We start from the raw sequence: 18631 nt of genomic DNA on the forward strand, positions 1-18631 counted from the left end.
TTTTGTCAACAGAGCAGGAGCTGAGAATTTAACAAGATCCCCAAATTACTAGGAAGAGTGCTACCCCATTCATAAGATCAAAAGTCAGCAAATCCAGGCGGCCTAAAATCAATAGCTACTCCGTCTTTTCAGGAATAAGCTGAAGTCTTTTCTTCCCCAGACTCACACAATTTCCAGGGAAAGAATTAGACACTAATTCTTTGGTCTGACATGGAGCAGAAGTATATAACACCTTTGGGAAGATGCTTCTAATATTCACATGATGAATGAGTGACCAAACAAATTGAATAAATGAGAAGAAAAATCTTTTCTGTAATCTAAAATCATATGCCATGCCCTTCTCTACCCTTCATTTTTGGCATGTTCTTTATTATGGCTTCTTTTTCCCCCTCTCAATTACTGACACTGGAGCATCTGTTCCTTCCAGTTATCTTGCTGCCAAAAAAATAAAAGTTGCACTGACTCCATGGATCTCCATACACAAAACATATGCAGATGACACCCAGCTTTGTATCTCTATCCCTGGCCCTTTAAGTGATACTGTGAACATCTTACTCCAGTGTCTGGAAGCTGTTGGGACTGGATGGGGCCAAACAGACTCAGACTCAATGTCTATAGAGATTCTCAATTATCCAGGTCATAGTTGTCCCAAAGGTGCTTTTTCAAAAAGGCAACTGGACTTTCTTTCCAAAGAAGCTTCTTGGATGAGAAGCAGAACCTTTTCAAGGAAAAACCAAGAAAGTCCAGTTGCCTTTTGAATAAGCACCTTTGGGACTCTGACTCAACCCTAGCAAGGCAGAGTAGCTGTGGATATTTGGATCTTCCAGAGATAAGGTTCTTTCATCTTTGATCCTGGATGAGGTGGTACTACCCCAAGTAGACCCAGTGTGCAATCTGAACTCGCAGCTCTTGCTCAAAGAGCAGGAAAAAGGTGGCAGCCATTGCTAGGAGATCCTTTGGGCACTTTCGAGTGGTATGCCAGTTGTGCCATTCTTGGACTCGGAGGTGCTATTCACAGTAACTCATGTCTTTGTAGCCACTCATTTAGATAAATGCAACATGCTTTACATGAGGCTGTTCCTGAAGAGCAATAGCAGGACAAGCCCATATCACAAGAATAAGAATCTGTTCACCATTTACAACACAACGAACTTGACAATCAGCCACAATGAACTTGATGATCTTTAAAACATTTTCTGGTACCCACTAAACAAGAAGGAACCTTTTGAATGGTTTCATTTTAAATACTTATTAGTATTTAAGAACTTAGCAGTTAAAGAGTTCTTGAAAATAACAGCATCAATCTTAGTTATGCTTTTTAATTGGGTTTGTATACATAGTTATACATGCATACACACAATCAAGCTATAAACATAAAATCTACCAAAATACATACCAATATCAACATTAAATTGAGAGGTTTAGGTGATGCTAAAACATCTCAAAGTTTCCCAAACTTGACAACTGTAATATGTGTGGACTTCAACTCCTAGAATTCTCCAATCAGGAAGAACATTAAAGGAATATTGCCATTTTGAAATTTTCACTATCTAAATTTCTCTTGGTAACAGTCTAAAACATGTTTGGCAGTATGCTGTTCCACAGTAATTTAATGATAATGTTCAAGATCGCCAAACAAAGACGATTATAATATGGCTGTGTCATGTGAGCTGACTCACTCAAAACGTCAGTCATGCTGGGAGTGATCAGTGGAAAAAGGAGAAGGGATTGCCCTGGTACCCTTTGGCTGGATAAAGGATGACACCGGGATGAACATAGAAGATCTGAAGGAGGCGATGCAAGATAGAGGGACATGGAGAATGTTGATCCATAGAATGGCCAAGAATTGCACATGACTGAATGGCTGACAACAACAATGACAATGATAATGGTCAAACTCAATTTAGGATTATTCCAAGGCATACATGTCTTATATGAGTAAGGATCAAAATTATGCTTTCATTCTAACCTAACTTCTTCCAATGTATCTGCAACCTTCTATTTGGATTGCTGCAACATGCTGTACATGGAGCTGCCCTTGAAGAGCATTGAGAAGCTGCAATCCAGAATACAACAGCATCAGCAGTGTTCAACATCTCTCACTATGACCATATAACACTTTTGCTCCATAAATTACACAGGTTCCCCAGGGGCAGGTCAAGATGCTGGTTGTCACCTGTAAATCTCTGTCTATAGCAACATAAGACCTGGCTATTAGCAGGACTGCCTTTCTTCCACTGTTTCCACTCACCCCACCAGATCTACTACAGAGGGCAAGCTCCAGTTCTCCTTTTGTAAACAATTTCATCTTGTTGGATCCAGGAGTTGTGTCCTCTATGGCAGCTCCTGTATTATGGAACAGCATCTCATAGAGAGGTCCTGATCTGTTAGCCTTTCATAAGATTCTAAAGATATGGCTGTTTCCCCAGGCATCTGAACCAGGAGTCTCTGCTGTGGATTTGATTTAACGATTTTATAATTGGAAGGTATCATTTATCATAGGACATCATGGGCTATTTTTTAAGTATTGAGATTTAAATCTATAGAAAATGCACTATAAGATCTCAGTAGACTCAGTTTTAATAAAAATGAACGAGATACCTCCCAAATATCTCCTCCCAAAATTGGGGGGGGGGAAATCAGAAAATAAGAGTCATGAAATTCTGCATGTATTTTCACCTAAATGCATAACCCAGCTCCAAACAAATTCTACAAATACTCAGGTCAGCAGGCAGTTGCCAATCTTAGCATGATCCCAACCAATTTTAATGTGAATTTTCTTGAACGATGGAGTATTTTTACTTTTGGGGTTTCAAAGATGAAAGGGTCTTTGCAAAAGCTCCACAATGTAACATATTGTAGTTTGGGATTTATGCTTTTGCTCTGTCAAGCATTAAAGCTTGGATTGCAAATGGAAATCAACTTTTCAGATGCAAGGTAACGTTTGCTGCAAATCATTTGATTTCTCAGCCAGCAGCAGAGCATTGTCTGCATATAAAAGTACATATAGATTCATATGCCCAGCCAATATACCTTTCCACTCCAAGCATTCCTGTTACATTTATCTGTGAATAACTTTAGACAATCAAAGAGACACTATACAGCTTGTCCCTGCATAGTGTTAAATAATTTGCTAAGCATGTAATTTATTCTCATGCATGCTTTATTTCTGTCGTACACTATTCTTATTATACTCAGCAACCAACCATGACATCCTATGGATAGAAAGCATTTCTTAATTCAAACTGTTCATTTTCTTGTGTTTTCTCTAATCAGTGATCATACGATAAAGCATCTTTCTTATTCCTACATTTCTTAATGACTTGGTAAAGAATAAAAACATGCTCTGCATCCTTTATTTGGTATAAAAAACATATTACACATCCCAGATTTGGCTTAATGTTCCCTTTTATACAGTTTCAATCAAATTTTGAATAAGCCTTATTTCATTGAAATGTGGGTTCAAATAGCCATGGAAGAATGTGGTTTCTGAAATTTGGATGGTATTCCCAGACATCTTCAGGGTGTGTCAACAGTATCAAGATAATGAGATGAAATCAGATCAATTGAAGCCCTGCCCATTTTTACATCATTGCGATGCATACAAGGCACATTAATGGTTGGATTTGATGGCCCACTGCCCCCACTATTTTGATGAATGAATGCATGAGAAAACTATAGGTAGTCCTCAATTTATTACAATTGAGTCAAAAATTTCTGCTGATAAATGAGACATTTATTTATTTATTTATTTGTTTGTTTGTTTGTTTGTTTGTTTATTTATTTTTGGGACTTATATGCCGCCCTATCTCCCGAAGGACTCAGGGCAGCTAACAACAATAAAAAAACAACAATACAAAAATTAAAAAAGAATTAAATAACAGCCCCAAAATAAATTAACTACACAGTTAAAAATTAAAACATATTTAAAAACCCAACGTCGTCTAATTGAATTTGCTAATTGAATTTCCCCCCATTTAATGAATGTTCTTGCCACAGTTATTAAGTGAATCACTGCAGTTGTTAAATTAGTAACATGGTTGTTAAGTGAACCTGGCTTCCCCATTGACTTTGTTTGTCAGAAGGTCACAAAAGGGAATGACATGATCCCAGGACACTGCGACCATCATATATATGAGTCAGTTGCCAAGAGTCTGAATTTTGATCACATGACCATGGGAATGCTGTCATGGTCATAAGTGTGAAAAACTGTCATAAGTCTCTTTTTCGGTGCTGTTGTAACTTTGAATGGTCACTAAATGAATTGTTGTAAGTTGAGGACTACCTCTATTTCTTTTTTTTCATTCCTCTAATATTACAATGCCAAAGAAAGTGGAGGAAGAAGTGACAAAGCTTAAGGGCAGTTTGTGCTACAGGCATACCTTTAAAAACAATATGAATTGGTCTAGAACAGAGGTCCCCAACCCCTGTGACACAGGCCATTACCAGGCTGTGGCCTATTTAGAATTGGGCCACATGAGTGGCAAGCTGGAGCCCGCATGCGCGTGCACACAGCTCAAATTGCGTGAGTGGAAGGCCGGCAGGCACTTGCACGTGTGCATGCCAGCCCACCACTCACGCAAGTTAAGTTGTGCGCACGCTGGTCTGCCACTCATATGGCCCAGTTCCCCTCTCTCTCCCCCTGCCCAGCCAGGCCACCAACCCGCAAAGATTGGGGATTGCTGGTCTAGAATATTATGAGGGATTCTTGTCAATCTGCTAGATCTGTATCTACTAGATCTACCTTTCTACCCTTTTTTGAAAACTGGGACCATATTTCCTATCATCTAGTCATTTATCATTTCAGCTGTTCTTCAGGATTTCTTAAACATAGTTTTTGCTCATGCCACTAGCTAATTCGTTCACTATCATGGAATGTTGATCCCAGACATAAATTTATTCAAAGTAAAAAAAAAAAGTATCCCCTGACATGTTTTTATCAACCTCATGCTTTGATCCTGTTCTTTTAGATGTACTCTTCACATTTCCTGCTGGAACAGATACTTTGATGGAAAAAAACAGAATCTATATACTGGCTGTTTGCTCTTTATTAGCATTTTGCCACCTTCATGGAGCAGCTTGTACACTAATGCCTTTTTTCATTATTTTGAACACAGCTTAAAAAAAAAAAGCCCTAATTGGAATTCTTACCATCCTTTGCCAACTTCAGCTCATTCCAAGCTTTCATTTTTCTGATATCAAGTCTACAGTTCCAGGCTATCTATCTATACTCCACGTTTATGAGTTGACCCACATTCCATTTTCTGCATGCATCTTTTTTTATTTTCAGAACATTACTAAACTTTTTCAGTAGTCACAAACACATTTCTACTGTCTCTTTTCTCTCTCTCTCTCTCTTTGTCTTTTCCTCATTAGGATTGTTTGCTATTCTCCTTTTACATTTTTCCCACCCACCGTAAATAGCTTTCCCCATTGTCTTCTTCTACTGTGGGATCCTATTGATAATTGGTGCAAATGTATTAAATCTGCTTTTTAAAAAAATCAGGATACTCAGCTACACTGGAAGTTAATTTCTCTTAAAATCCCTTAACTTCATCTTGCTTTTAAAATTCCATAAAAGATTGTCTTCATGGTGATGATGAGCTGTCTGTAAAAGTTCTTTCTTTGAGACTTTTTAAGCTCATATTTCCCACTGTTGTGTTCCTCCTCATAGATTTTTATGATGCTTCTGTTACTAGTCAATTGTTTAACATTTTAAAGCTAGTTTTGATATATGGCCCAAAAAGAAGCATATGTGTATTTTCCTTTAAGCCAACCATTATAATAACTTTATATATTTGGTTTATGTTTGAATTAGTGTAATACTTCATTTTTCCATATCTCTTTTCCCATATGTGTTGTAAACCTAGAGGTAGGAACTATTCTGTTTTTATTGATTTTATTAAAAAAAACTCTAAAAGCCTTTTTCAGCTGAAAACCAGTGTACAAATGGAGCGTACAAATGTACATTCATGCAAAAACAACCCAACAACCACACGATAGCTAACAACAAATCAAATTTTAGTATTGTATGCACATATAGACATACACAGAAAGTGGAAAGATATTACACTATACATCATTTTTGAGGAAATGATTGTTAACAATAGCAAGCGGAATTAAAAGGCTACAATGGTCTATGGGAGACAAAAGATGTGTTTGGCTGCAAAAAACAAGATTCTAAAAGTAATGTGTTATGTCAGTAAATTGTTGCAAACATGCAAAAAGCAGGTTGCAATGAAGGTTCTTTGAAGCGGGAGATTCTGGTGCAACTATTGGTTAAAGTTGTAAAGAAGCGGGAAAATAGTGACTGATGATTGGATACAGTTTAAACAGTTCTAGTATAAAAGCCTGAAACATTTGACAGTTGTCAGTTGACTTATGTGTATTGAATAAACTCTTTTCGTTGTGAACCACTCTGAGTCATTGTCTACCTGAACCAAACAACTGGCGACGAAGGTGGGATAGACGGAGGTCCAGAGAAGGTTCGGCAGAACAGCTGCGCGTAGGCGGCAAATTTGGAAAGAAGTCACAGTCAACCACAAGCGGCCGCGGCGGAATCAACAATCCTCCGAATGGCGCAAATTGGGTCCTTGAAAGAATTCGACCCAAACTTCCCAGAGGACTGGGAAGAATATGTTGGACAGGTCAAAGGGTTCCTGCTTGTTAACGGGATAACAGATGACCGGAAAAAGGCGGCAGCTTTACTGACCATATGCGGCACACCGGTGTATCGGATCGCTGTAGGACTTTGTCAACCACAGCCGGTCTCAAGCGTTCCATATGCCGATCTGTTAGCCAAATTAAAAGTGCATTTCACGCCAAGGAGATCAGAACTCTTTTGGCGTCGCATATTCGAAAAAAGGAATCAGAGACCGGGCGAATCGATCCAAAGATTCGTTGCTGCAGTCAGAGAAGCCGCAGTACGATGCAAATATGACAACTTGGAAATAAGAATCAGGGACCGAGTGGTACTAGGCTTGCGTGATGAGCAACTACAAAATAGAATTATCGCCAAGCCCACCGGCGATTTGCAAGAAGTACTGGACGAACTCTTGACTTATGAATCCACCGGGTATCGCGACCCCCCCCGCAATAGCATGGCTGCGTCTGCCGAAATTAATCAAGAAGGCCTTGTGGACTGCGGGGAGGTGGACCAGCAATGGGAAGCTGACATCGCCGAAGACACCAGACGGTTTGGAAAAATGGCGGCAAACCCATCCTGAAGCGACGGCCCTGAACCTAACCGCTGATTCCAAACCACAACACCGCAACGACAAGCAACCGCAACCCAACGACAACTGAGAGACACTGCAACGAGACCGCGCGACAACGACAACCGATGTGGCAGCTGCGGGGGCAATCATCCCCGTGCAACTTGCAGATTCCGTACCGCCAGATGCAGAGTGTGTGGGAAGACCGGCCACATTCAAGCCATTTGCAGGGGTCGTGCACACGACAATCGCTTACATGAAGTCGACGTTTGGCCCGAAGGTAAGGTAACCCCTTACTATAGTGGCAAAGAGACCCCTAGACCGAGGGTTAAATTCCCGAACCGTGGGGAGGTGGCGCGAGTCAATCATACTAGGAAGGGAAAAATTAACAATTTTCCGGGTGAAAAATTAAAAATTATAGTCCAATTGCAAGGGATTCCTTGCAAAATGGAAATAGATTCTGGGGCTTCAGTGTCCATAATATCTAGTGAAACCCTTAGAAAAATTGAACAAAAAAGTGGCAGAGAGATTCCACTTAGTTCAACCAAAATCCAATTGACCGACTTCCAAAAACCCCCAATAAAAATTAAAGGGAAAATTACCCTTAGTGTTAAATATAAGGGGTTTAAGGGAGCATTAGATTTAATAGTTACTGAAGGCCATAGAACTAGTTTAATAGGCCTTAACTGGTTCCCTGCCCTGGGAATTTGGATAGGGGGAATAAACACAGTTATTAAAAATAAGACCCTCGAATCAGTCTGCGATGAATTCGCAGACGTATTCGATGGGTCTTTAGGTAAATACAAAGGGCCCCCAATTAAATTTAATTTAGATCCGTCGGTTAAACCCATCAGGCTTAAGGCCCGAAGGGTGCCTTTCGCCCTTAAGCAAAAAATCGAGGCCGAGCTCGATAAGCTTGTAGGCCAAGGCGTCTTAGAACCAGTTGAGGGTGGTTTGTGGGAAACGCCGATCATCACACCCCTTAAACCTAATGGGGATGTGAGGATCTGCGCTGACTACAAAGCCACCCTGAACCTTGGAATGAAAAAACATGCTTACCCGGTCCCGACGGTGAAGCAGGTCCTCGCCACGATACAGGATGGCGCCATATTTGCCAAGTTAGACTTGGCGCAGGCGTATTTGCAATTAACTGTTTCTGAAGAGGCTGCTGAAGCTCAGACTATAGTTACCCACAAGGGGGCGTTCCCAGTCCACAGACTGCAATTTGGTATTGCAGCAGCTCCAGGCATCTTCCAAGAGGTGATGGAGAGGACCTTAAAGGGCATACCTGGTGTATGCCCTTATTTTGATGATGTTCTTATAGCTGGAAGAAATGAAGAAATATTAGCTGAGCGTCTGGAACAGGTATTGGAAAGGTTTAGGAGGGCTGGACTAAAATTAAAAAAGGAAAAATGCTGTATTGGGATTAAATCCACTGAATTTTTAGGATTTAGGATAGACAAAAATGGAATTCATCCTACCCCTGATAAAATCAAGGCAATTAAATTGGCACCAGAACCAAAAAACAAGGCTGAATTACAAGCCTTCCTTGGATTAGTTAATTTTTACCACACATTCGTGCCACACAAAGCTGCTATAGCAGAGCCTCTACATAGACTTTTAGATAAAAAAAAACCCCGTGGCAGTGGCTTGACAAACATAGAGTCAGTTTCCAAACATTAAAAAATATTCTTTCTAGCCAATCAACAGTAACCCATTTTATTGAGAATAAACCAATTTATTTAGCATGCGATGCTTCACCTTATGGTGTGGGGGCTGTTATCAGCCACTTGGACAGTCATGGTATTCAAAGGCCAATTGCATATTATTCCAGGACGCTTACTAAAGCAGAGCGGAATTATGCACAGATCGATAGGGAAGCATTAGCAATCGTGGCAGGAGTAAAAAAGTTCCATGATTACTTTTATGGTAGGAACTTTACCATACTCACTGACCATAAACCATTATTGGGACTGTTTACCACTGATAAACAGACACCCCAAATAATGTCGCCCAGGATGCTGAGGTGGTCAATTTTCCTCTCAGCATATTCATTTTCCCTTCAACACAGACCTGGCAAGGAAATGGGACATGCAGATGCCCTTAACAGACTGCCATTAAACAACACTGAGCAAGACCCTGCTCCTGTGGGACAAATTATGTCTTTACAGGACATTCCTGAATGCCCCTTAATGGCTAAAGAGATAGCTGAGGCCACCAATAAAGACAATATCCTAAAAAGAATCATGGCCTGGGTCCTTAGTGGGTGGCCAAGTACTAACCCGGATGCCAAGTACGTTCCATATTTTAGAAGGAAGGATGAACTATCATCCCATTTGGGATGTATTCTCTGGGGCAACCGTGTTGTCATTCCTGAAATCCACAGATCTACAATTTTATTAGAGTTACATGAGGGCCACCCTGGAATAGTACGTATGAAGGCATTGGCTAGAAGTCACTTATGGTGGCCTGGACTTGACAAGGACATAGAAGAATGTGTTTCTGGATGTTATTTGTGTCAGCGTTCTAGACCTGAGCTGCAACACACACATACTCATAAGTGGGAATTGGCCAGGAATCCTTGGTCTAGGATTCATATTGATTTTGCTGGACCCTTCCAAGGGTTAACCTTCCTAGTAGTGGTGGACAGTTTCTCTAGATGGCTAGAGGTAATACCTGTCAGTTTAATGACTTCAGGTAAAACAATACAAGTCTTAAGGGGCCTCTTTGCCACTCATGGGTTACCTGATGTAATTGTGTCAGATAATGGGCCCCAATTCACCTCTGTTGAATTCCAGGATTTCCTCAGGGCCAACTCGATTAGACACGCAACATCAGCACCCTTCCACCCGTCCACCAACGGCTTGGCTGAACGCAACGTGAGAACCACCAAAGATGCATTAAAGAGAATCATCCGTGGCAATTGGCACCAAAGACTGGCAGAATTCTTGCTGACCCAACATACGACCCCTTGCACGGCTACCGGAAAAAGCCCGGCAGAGATGAGGTGGGGAAAAAGGCTAACCACCAAACTGGACAGGTTACATCCTGACAGACTACCATCCAGTGCTGAACCGTACATTCCCAACAGATCATTCAAAATTGGAGATCTAGTCTGGGCCAGGAATTATGCACAGGGGGACAAATGGGTCCCAGGGGTGGTCACTGATATAATGGGGCCTTTGTCTTACACTATTGAGGGGGAAGGGAATAGGGTAAGCAAAAGACATATAGATCAGCTAAGGAAGAGAACTATTGGTAGCATGCCAGTTGAGGGAGATCATAGTATACACGGGGGGAACATTGCATCACGGCTTAATTATAACAACCTGCCAGTAAGTGGGGAAGCAGAAATTCAAACCAGTGCGTCCATAGCTAACCAACAATGTTTGGTTCTGATAGACGAGGACTCAGAGAGGTTTAACAATGAACGAGTTTATTGAATACACAAAGTCAACTGTCAACTGTCAAATGTTGCAACCTTATATAGGGGTAGTGTTTGAAGTGTAGCCAATCGATGGAGCTTATTTTCCCGCTCCTAGGTTATTACAACCAATGATTGCACCTGGATTTCCCGCTCAAAACCCTGCTATTTTGCAAACAGCTAATTCCCTTATTAATAACTATTTACATACACAACACCCCTTACCCCCCAGTTGTTGTTAACTCTTTACAAAGTCCCTTAAATATTTTGGTGGCCTATGTATTCTAGTAGGGTATCTATTACTCTGGCTGCTGGGGACCCCTTTTCCTGATTGACCGCTTGGCTGCTTGTCTGTGTTGGACCTAGGCTCTGGGTTACTCGACTCTGATGTTTCCCTGTTGCTGTTTTGTGCATTGGTTTGTGTTTGATACTCAGTAGTCACTGGCCTACCTCGCAGGGGTACCGCCCAATCTATTTGACTAGATTGTTGTTGTGGGGATGCAGGGGAAGAGATGTTTTGCCATTCCTCTACCACACTCTCTGGCATGTTGTTATTAATGAATCTGGATGTACTTCCTTCCCCAATTGTGCTTTGGCCCCCCTCTGCTGGCAAGCACCCACTGGATCTCTTCCTCAGCTGATCTGTGTGTCTTTTACAGATCCTATTCCCTTCCCCCTCAATAGTGTACGACAGAGGTCCTAAAATTTCAGTCACCACCCCTGGCATCCATTTGTCCCCTTGGGCGTAATTCCTGGCCCAGATCAAGTCCCCCACTTTAAATGTTCTGTTAGGAATGTCCAATTCAGCGCTTGGAAGAAGTCTGTCAGGGTGTAATCTGTCCAATTTGGTGGTTAGTCTCCTTCCCCACCTCATTTCAGCTGGACTTTTCCCTGTAGCAGAACATGGGGTCGTATGTTGGGCCAACAAAAACTCGGCCAGTCTCTGATGCCAGTCACCTCGAATGATTCTATTTAAGGCGTCCTTCGTGGTCCTCACATTCCGTTCAGCCAAGCCGTTGGTGGATGGGTGGAAGGGTGCTGATGTCCTGTGCTTAATCGAGTTGGCCTTGAGGAAATCCTGAAATTCAATAGATGTGAATTGTGGCCCATTATCAGACACGATTAAATCCGGCAACCCATGAGTGGCAAAGAGGCCCCTTAATGCCTGTATGGTTCTACCTGAGGTTGCTGAACTGACTGGTACTACCTCTAGCCATCTAGAGAAGCTGTCAACCACTACCAGAAATGTTAACCCTTGGAAAGGCCCAGCAAAATCAATATGAATCCTGGACCAAGGATTTCTAGCTAACTCCCACTTATGCGTACGGATGTGTTGTTGTTCCGGCCTAGAGCGTTGGCACAGATGGCAATTGGCAACACATTCCTCGATGTCCTTGTCCAGTCCTGGCCACCACAAGTGACTCCTAGCCAACGCCTTCATCCGTACTATTCCAGGATGTCCTTCATGTAATTCTAGTAAAATGGCTGATTTGTGGATTCCTGGAATAACCACACGATTTCCCCAGAGTAAACATCCCAGATGAACTGACAGTTCATCTTTCCTTCTAAAATAGGGAATGTATTTTTCATCCGGGTTGGCGTTTGGCCACCCGCTCAGGACCCAGGCCATTACTCTCTTTAAAGTGTGGTCCTTATTTGTTGCCTCAGCTATGTCTTTAGCAGTTAGGGGCCAATCGGGAATATCCTGTAGGGACATTATTTGTCCCGCAGGTGCAGGGTCTTCCTCTGTTATGTTTAGAGGCAATCTGCTAAGGGCGTCCGCATGTCCCATGTCCTTGCCCGGTCTGTATTGGAGGGAGAATGAGTATGCTGAGAGGAAAATGGACCACCTCAGCATTCTAGGTGACATTATTTGGGGAGTCTGTTTATCTGTGGTAAACAGTCCCAACAGGGGCTTGTGGTCTGTCAGTATAGTAAAGTTCCTACCATAAAGGTAGTCGTGGAACTTTTTTACTCCTGCCACTATTGCTAATGCCTCCCTGTCTATCTGAACGTAATTCCGCTCTGCTTTGGTTAGTGTGCGTGAATAGTATGCAATTGGTCTTTGTATTCCTTGTTTGTCTAAGTGGCTGATTACAGCCCCTACACCATAAGGCGAAGCATCGCACGCCAGGTAAATTGGTTTATTTTCTATAAAGTGAGTTACAGTTGAGTTACTGGACAAAATGTCCTTTAAAGTTTGGAAACTTACTCTGTGTTTGTCTAGCCATTGCCAAGGAGTCTTCTTATCTAAGAGTCTGTGGAGGGGTTCTGCAATGGCAGCCTTGTGGGGCACAAACGTGTGGTAAAAGTTTACCAGTCCGAGGAAGGCCTGTAGTTCCGCCTTATTCTTTGGTTCTGGGGCCCATTTAATTGCTTTAATTTTGTCAGGGGTAGGGTGGATTCCATTTTTGTCAATTCTAAACCCCAAAAAATCAGTGGATTTAACCCCTATGCTACATTTTTCCCTTTTTAGTTTCAATCCAGCCCTCCTGAATCTACCCAATACCTGTTCCAGCCGCTCTACTAACATTTCCTCATCTTTTCCAGCTATCAGGACGTCATCAAAGTAAGGGCATACTCCAGGTATGCCCTTTAAGGTCCTCTCCATCACTTCTTGGAAGATGCCTGGAGCTGCTGCAATACCAAATTGCAGTCTGTGGACTCGGAACGCCCCCTTGTGGGTAACTATTGTCTGTGCCTCTGCAGCCTCTTTAGAAACAGTCAACTGTAAGTACGCATGCGCCAAGTCTAGCTTGGCAAACATGGCGCCGTCCTGGATCGTGGCGAGGACCTGCTTCACCGTCGGGACCGGGTAAGCATGCTTTTTCATTCCCATGTTCAGGGTGGCCTTATAGTCAGCGCAGATTCTCACATCCCCATTGGGTTTGAGGGGTGTGACAATCGGTGTTTCCCACAAGCCACCCTCAACAGGTTCTAATACCCCTTGGCCTACAAGCCTGTCGAGCTCGGCCTCGATTTTTTCCTTTAGGGCGAAAGGTACCCTTCGGGCCTTAAGCCTGATCGGTTTTACAGAGGGGTCTAGGTTAAATTTAATTGGGGGCCCTTTGTACCTACCCAAAGACCCATCGAATACGTCTGCAAATTCATTGCAGACTGATTCGAGGGTCTTATTTTTAATTACTGAATTTATTCCCCCGATCCAAATGCCCAGGGCAGGGAACCAGTTAACCCCTATTAAGCTAGTCCTATGTCCCTCCGTGACTATTAATTCTAAGACCCCCTTAAATCCCTTAAATTTAACGCTAAGGCTAACCTTTCCTTTTATTTTTATGGGGCTTTTTTGGAAATCGGTTAATTGAATATTTGTTGAATTAAGTGGAATTTTCCTTCCACTTATTTGTTCTATCCTCTCAAGGGTTTCAGTGGAGATTATTGACACTGAAGCCCCTGAGTCTATTTCCATTCTGCAAGGGACCCCTTGCAGGTGGACTGTGATTTTTAATTTTCCTCCAGGAAAATTGTAACCTTTTCCCTGTTTCCTCCGGCTGACACGCGCCACCTCCCCTAGATTTGGAATTTTAACCCAGGGTTTAGGGGTCTCCTTGCCACTTAAACTAGGGTTTACCTTACCCTCGGCCCACACATCGACTTCGTGGAGGCGGTTGTCATGAACACGGCTCCTACAGATGGCCTGGATGTGGCCGGTCTTGCCGCATGCCATGCACTTTGCGGTACGGAATCGGCAAGAGGCGCGGGGATGGTTGCCTCCGCAGCTGCCACACCGGTTCTGGTTGTCCATGTCGCGCGGTCTGGTTGTGGTGTCCCGCCAAGGTCGTTGTGTCGCCGTCGCTTGTCTTTGCGGAGTTGCGGGTTGTTGACGGCGGGCAGGTTCAGGCCCTTCACTTCTGGGTTGTCTTGGCACCAATTTTCCGAACCGCCTGGAGATTTCAGCTATATCTTCTTCCCACTGCTGGTCCGCCTCCCCGCAGTCCACATAGCCCTCTTGATTGATCTCGGACGCCGCTGCCATGCTGCTGCGGGGGGGGTCGCGATACCCGGTGGACTCGTACGTTAGAAGTTCGTCGATCACTTCCTGCAGAGTGGGTTTGGCAATTATTCTGTTTTGAAGCTGCTCATCACGCAAGCCCAGTACTACTCGGTCCCGAATTCTTATTTCTAGATTATCGTATTTACATCGTACTGCGGCTTCCCTGACGGCAGCGACAAATTTTTGTATGGATTCTCCCGGTCTCTGGTTTCTCTTCTCAAAGATGCGCCGCCAGAAGAGTTCGGACCTCCGTGGTGTAAAGTGGACCTTTAGTTTGGCTAGGAGGTCGGCGTAAGGCACGCTTGAGACTGGTTGCGGTTGACACAGTCCGACAGCGATTCTGTAGACCGGTGTGCCACAAATCGTCAATAGCGCTGCCGCTTTTTTACGGTCGTCTGTGATTCCATTCACTAGCAGGAACCCTTCGACTTGTCCTATGTATTCTTCCCAATCCTCGGGAAAGTTTGGGTCGAATTCCTTCAATGACCCTATTTGCGCCATTCAGAGAATTTTCTTTACTGCCGCGGCCGCTCGGTTGACTGTGACTCGTTCTGACTCTGCCGCCTTTGCGCGACGATTCCGCCAAATCTCTGGTCTTCTGTCTATCCCACCTTCGTCGCCAATTGTTTGGTTCTGATAGACGAGGACTCAGAGAGGTTTAACTATGAACGAGTTTATTGAATACACAAAGTCAACTGTCAACTGTCAAATGTTGCAACCTTATATAGGGGTAGTGTTTGAAGTGTAGCCAATCGATGGAGCTTATTTTCCCGCTCCTAGGTTATTACAACCAATGATTGCACCTGGATTTCCCGCTCAAAACCCTGCTATTTTGCAAACAGCTAATTCCCTTATTAATAACTATTTACATACACAACAAACAACACAGTCAAATTGACTGGGAGCTGCCCCCTTTGAGCAGGCCCGCATTAGCTGAACATCAACATCAAACACAACAACAGTCACAACTCGTTAGCAGAGAAGCATCTGAGCCAACAATTCTAGAGTCTAGATCCACCAGTGTAAGCCAGCCAAGCAGACAATCTGATAGCGATGACTTAGGTATTCAAAGCAGTAGATATCCATCAAGGGTCCACAGGCCACCCAAATACTTAAGAGACTATGTCAATAAATAACAACAACTGGGGGGTAAGGGGTGTTATGTCAGTAAATTGTTGCAAACATGCAAATAGCAGGTTGCAATGAAGGTTCTTTGAAGCGGGAGATTCTGGTGCAACTATTGGTTAAAGTTGTAAAGAAGCGGGAAAATAGTGACTGATGATTGGATACAGTTTAAACAGTTCTAGTATAAAAGCCTGAAACATTTGACAGTTGTCAGTTGACTTATGTGTATTGAATAAACTCTTTTCGTTGTGAACCACTCTGAGTCATTGTCTACCTGAACCAAACATAATGTTTGAGATAGCACTTGGTGCCTACAATATACAGGAAATTATAAACCAATTGAAGTGGGAGTAAGAATACCATGTTCATAATGATATAACAAACAGATGTAAAGGAAACTATAATATAGGAGTCTCAATTACAGGATGTCCTGGCTGGGAGGATACCATGTTGTAGTAGGCATCTCCAAATGATAGAATTGTCCCTATAAGGTGGGGTTTCCCACTGAGTTCAAAAGATACCTCTTTATGCACCAAACCCCTAGCATGTGTACAGAGCTGCCCCTCATCTATTGAAAAGAGCAAGAGCCTAAAAGATCATTTGATGGAATGCTACCTACAGATTTATTCCACAATATCCTCTATATATGCTAATAATGTTATTACTATATGTTAGTAAATAATGTTAGTAAACCTAGGACTATCTTTCATGTTGATAGACGTCTTCGGATTTATGTCTCTCTTCCCCCACTATCATCCCCTTTTAAGGGCCTTCCTATCTGACTCATGTCATAATAAAAAAACAATGGCATAAATTCAGTCAAGAAAGGGATGTCAGCCATCTTAAGGCCTGCAAGCACAGAGGCAAAGCCATAAGACTTTATATATACATATAAAGACTTCTGTTGGAGGGCCAGTGTATTCCACATTATATATATGGAAACAAGGGGCAATAAGTGCAATACTGAGTCTTCAAAATTCAGCAGAAAAATATATTGGATTTTGTTGATGCTGTTTTTGTTCATAAATAAAATAAGCAACAGTATAAGTACTCAAGAGCTCCTTTCCCAAGATTGAAAATTTCAGCATTTTCCCATCACTTCATTTTCATGTCCATTCAGTGCTCAGCAATTAAAACATATTGCACATACAATGGTTAAAATATAGACCTGCAAACATAACAAATATATTTTTTTAAAGTAGTGAGTATATACTATTACAGCAACAGCTCTGAGTTTTTGACAATATGTAGACAAGATACACCCTTCGGCCAACCCAAGATTGGTGTATTATTGCCAATATAACATAACTTGGATTCCTGACCAAAGAAACTCTGCATTAATATAGGCAACCCATGGAATTCTAGATGTAACTGAACAATTCCCAAAATCCTTCATAATTCATTATGTTTCCTAAAAATGCTGGAAACTGCAGTTCCACAAATATCTGGAGTGCTACAGATTACCCATCATGACTTACATATCAAACATATTATACGAGCAGTGTACTCTTAGTGTATGTGTTTCCATTAATGCATTTGTCTTCTCCATTCATGTACTCAAGCTGTGCATTTGAAAATGGTTATACAGCTGCATTTATATCATCATGTCCATCACATTTCTGAGGTTTGGAGACCTGAATCTTGCTAAATTCATTCTGATGTATTACTAGTGTGCAAAATTAGGTAAACTCAAATCCCTTTTACAATTTATTTGACTGTTTCATCAATTGATTTTGTTCCACAAAATGTTGGACTGTTGTTGGATGTTAACTCAAACATCCTACAATCTTAAGAATGCATGCTCAGAAAAAATACCATTTTCATTATAACTTTCTCTCAGATAAGTATGCTTAGAATCTCAGACTTAGTAGGCCATTGATTTGCAAAAGAAATAAGGATGAATAGTTAATTAATCAGAACCAGACCAACACATGCAAGAGTCGTTAAAGGGATTTATAAAGCTGATTGATCTGCTATGAAAACTGATCACCTTGGAAACCATTGATGTGGATCTGAAGCTGCAAGGAAAGTGATTCTTTCTGGTTGATGCCTTGATGAAGGATGGATGACTGAGAAAATGCATATCTTGAGACATCTATAAGCAGCATGGAATGGATATAATGAGGTCATGATAACACTAGACTGACCTCACCTTGCTGTAGTTTATTTTCAAACTGCAAACTTCTCTCTCCCTTGGGGGTGGGAGAGGTGGATAAATACTGCTTACAGGAGAAGACGTGTTATAAGGATTGGCCACAAAAGTATTAATGATGTGATTTAATTTCTAATAGGATTGTACAATATAACAATATGAACATTACAAAAATAATAGTTACAATGTCAGATTTTAAGTCATTGAATCTTGTTTGTATTGCCAACGCAAATAAGATGGAAGCCTGTCATTTGATTTTAGCCACATAATGCATATTTTCAGCTATTATTTTTATTTTGAGGGGATTGTCTATCAGAAGGATGATTCTATCAGACAGACAACATACCTACTCTATTGGTTATTAATTCACTAGTATTCAAAGCTCCTATCTTAAAGAGCATGTAACCCTCTTCCAGGGATTTCAAACTGCTGGCCCATGGACCGGACGTGTCATGTGGAAGCCGCGCCCACCCCATTGCCGGCAATGGCAAAATAGTCCTGATATGTTGCGTGACATCACATGACATCGTGAGTTTGACATGTCTGCTTTATTTAACCCATGCTGGGAAGCTTTTTTTTACATACCCATCCCAATGCTGTTTCTGTTCATTTAACCCTTGAAAGCCCTGAATACTACAAAATAAATGTTAATTCAACTGAAAACAATGAAGTAACAACCCTGATTTATTTATTTATTTATTTAT

This window comes from Vipera ursinii (genome assembly GCF_947247035.1).
Source record: "Vipera ursinii genome assembly, chromosome: 4".
NCBI lineage: Eukaryota > Metazoa > Chordata > Lepidosauria > Squamata > Viperidae > Vipera > Vipera ursinii.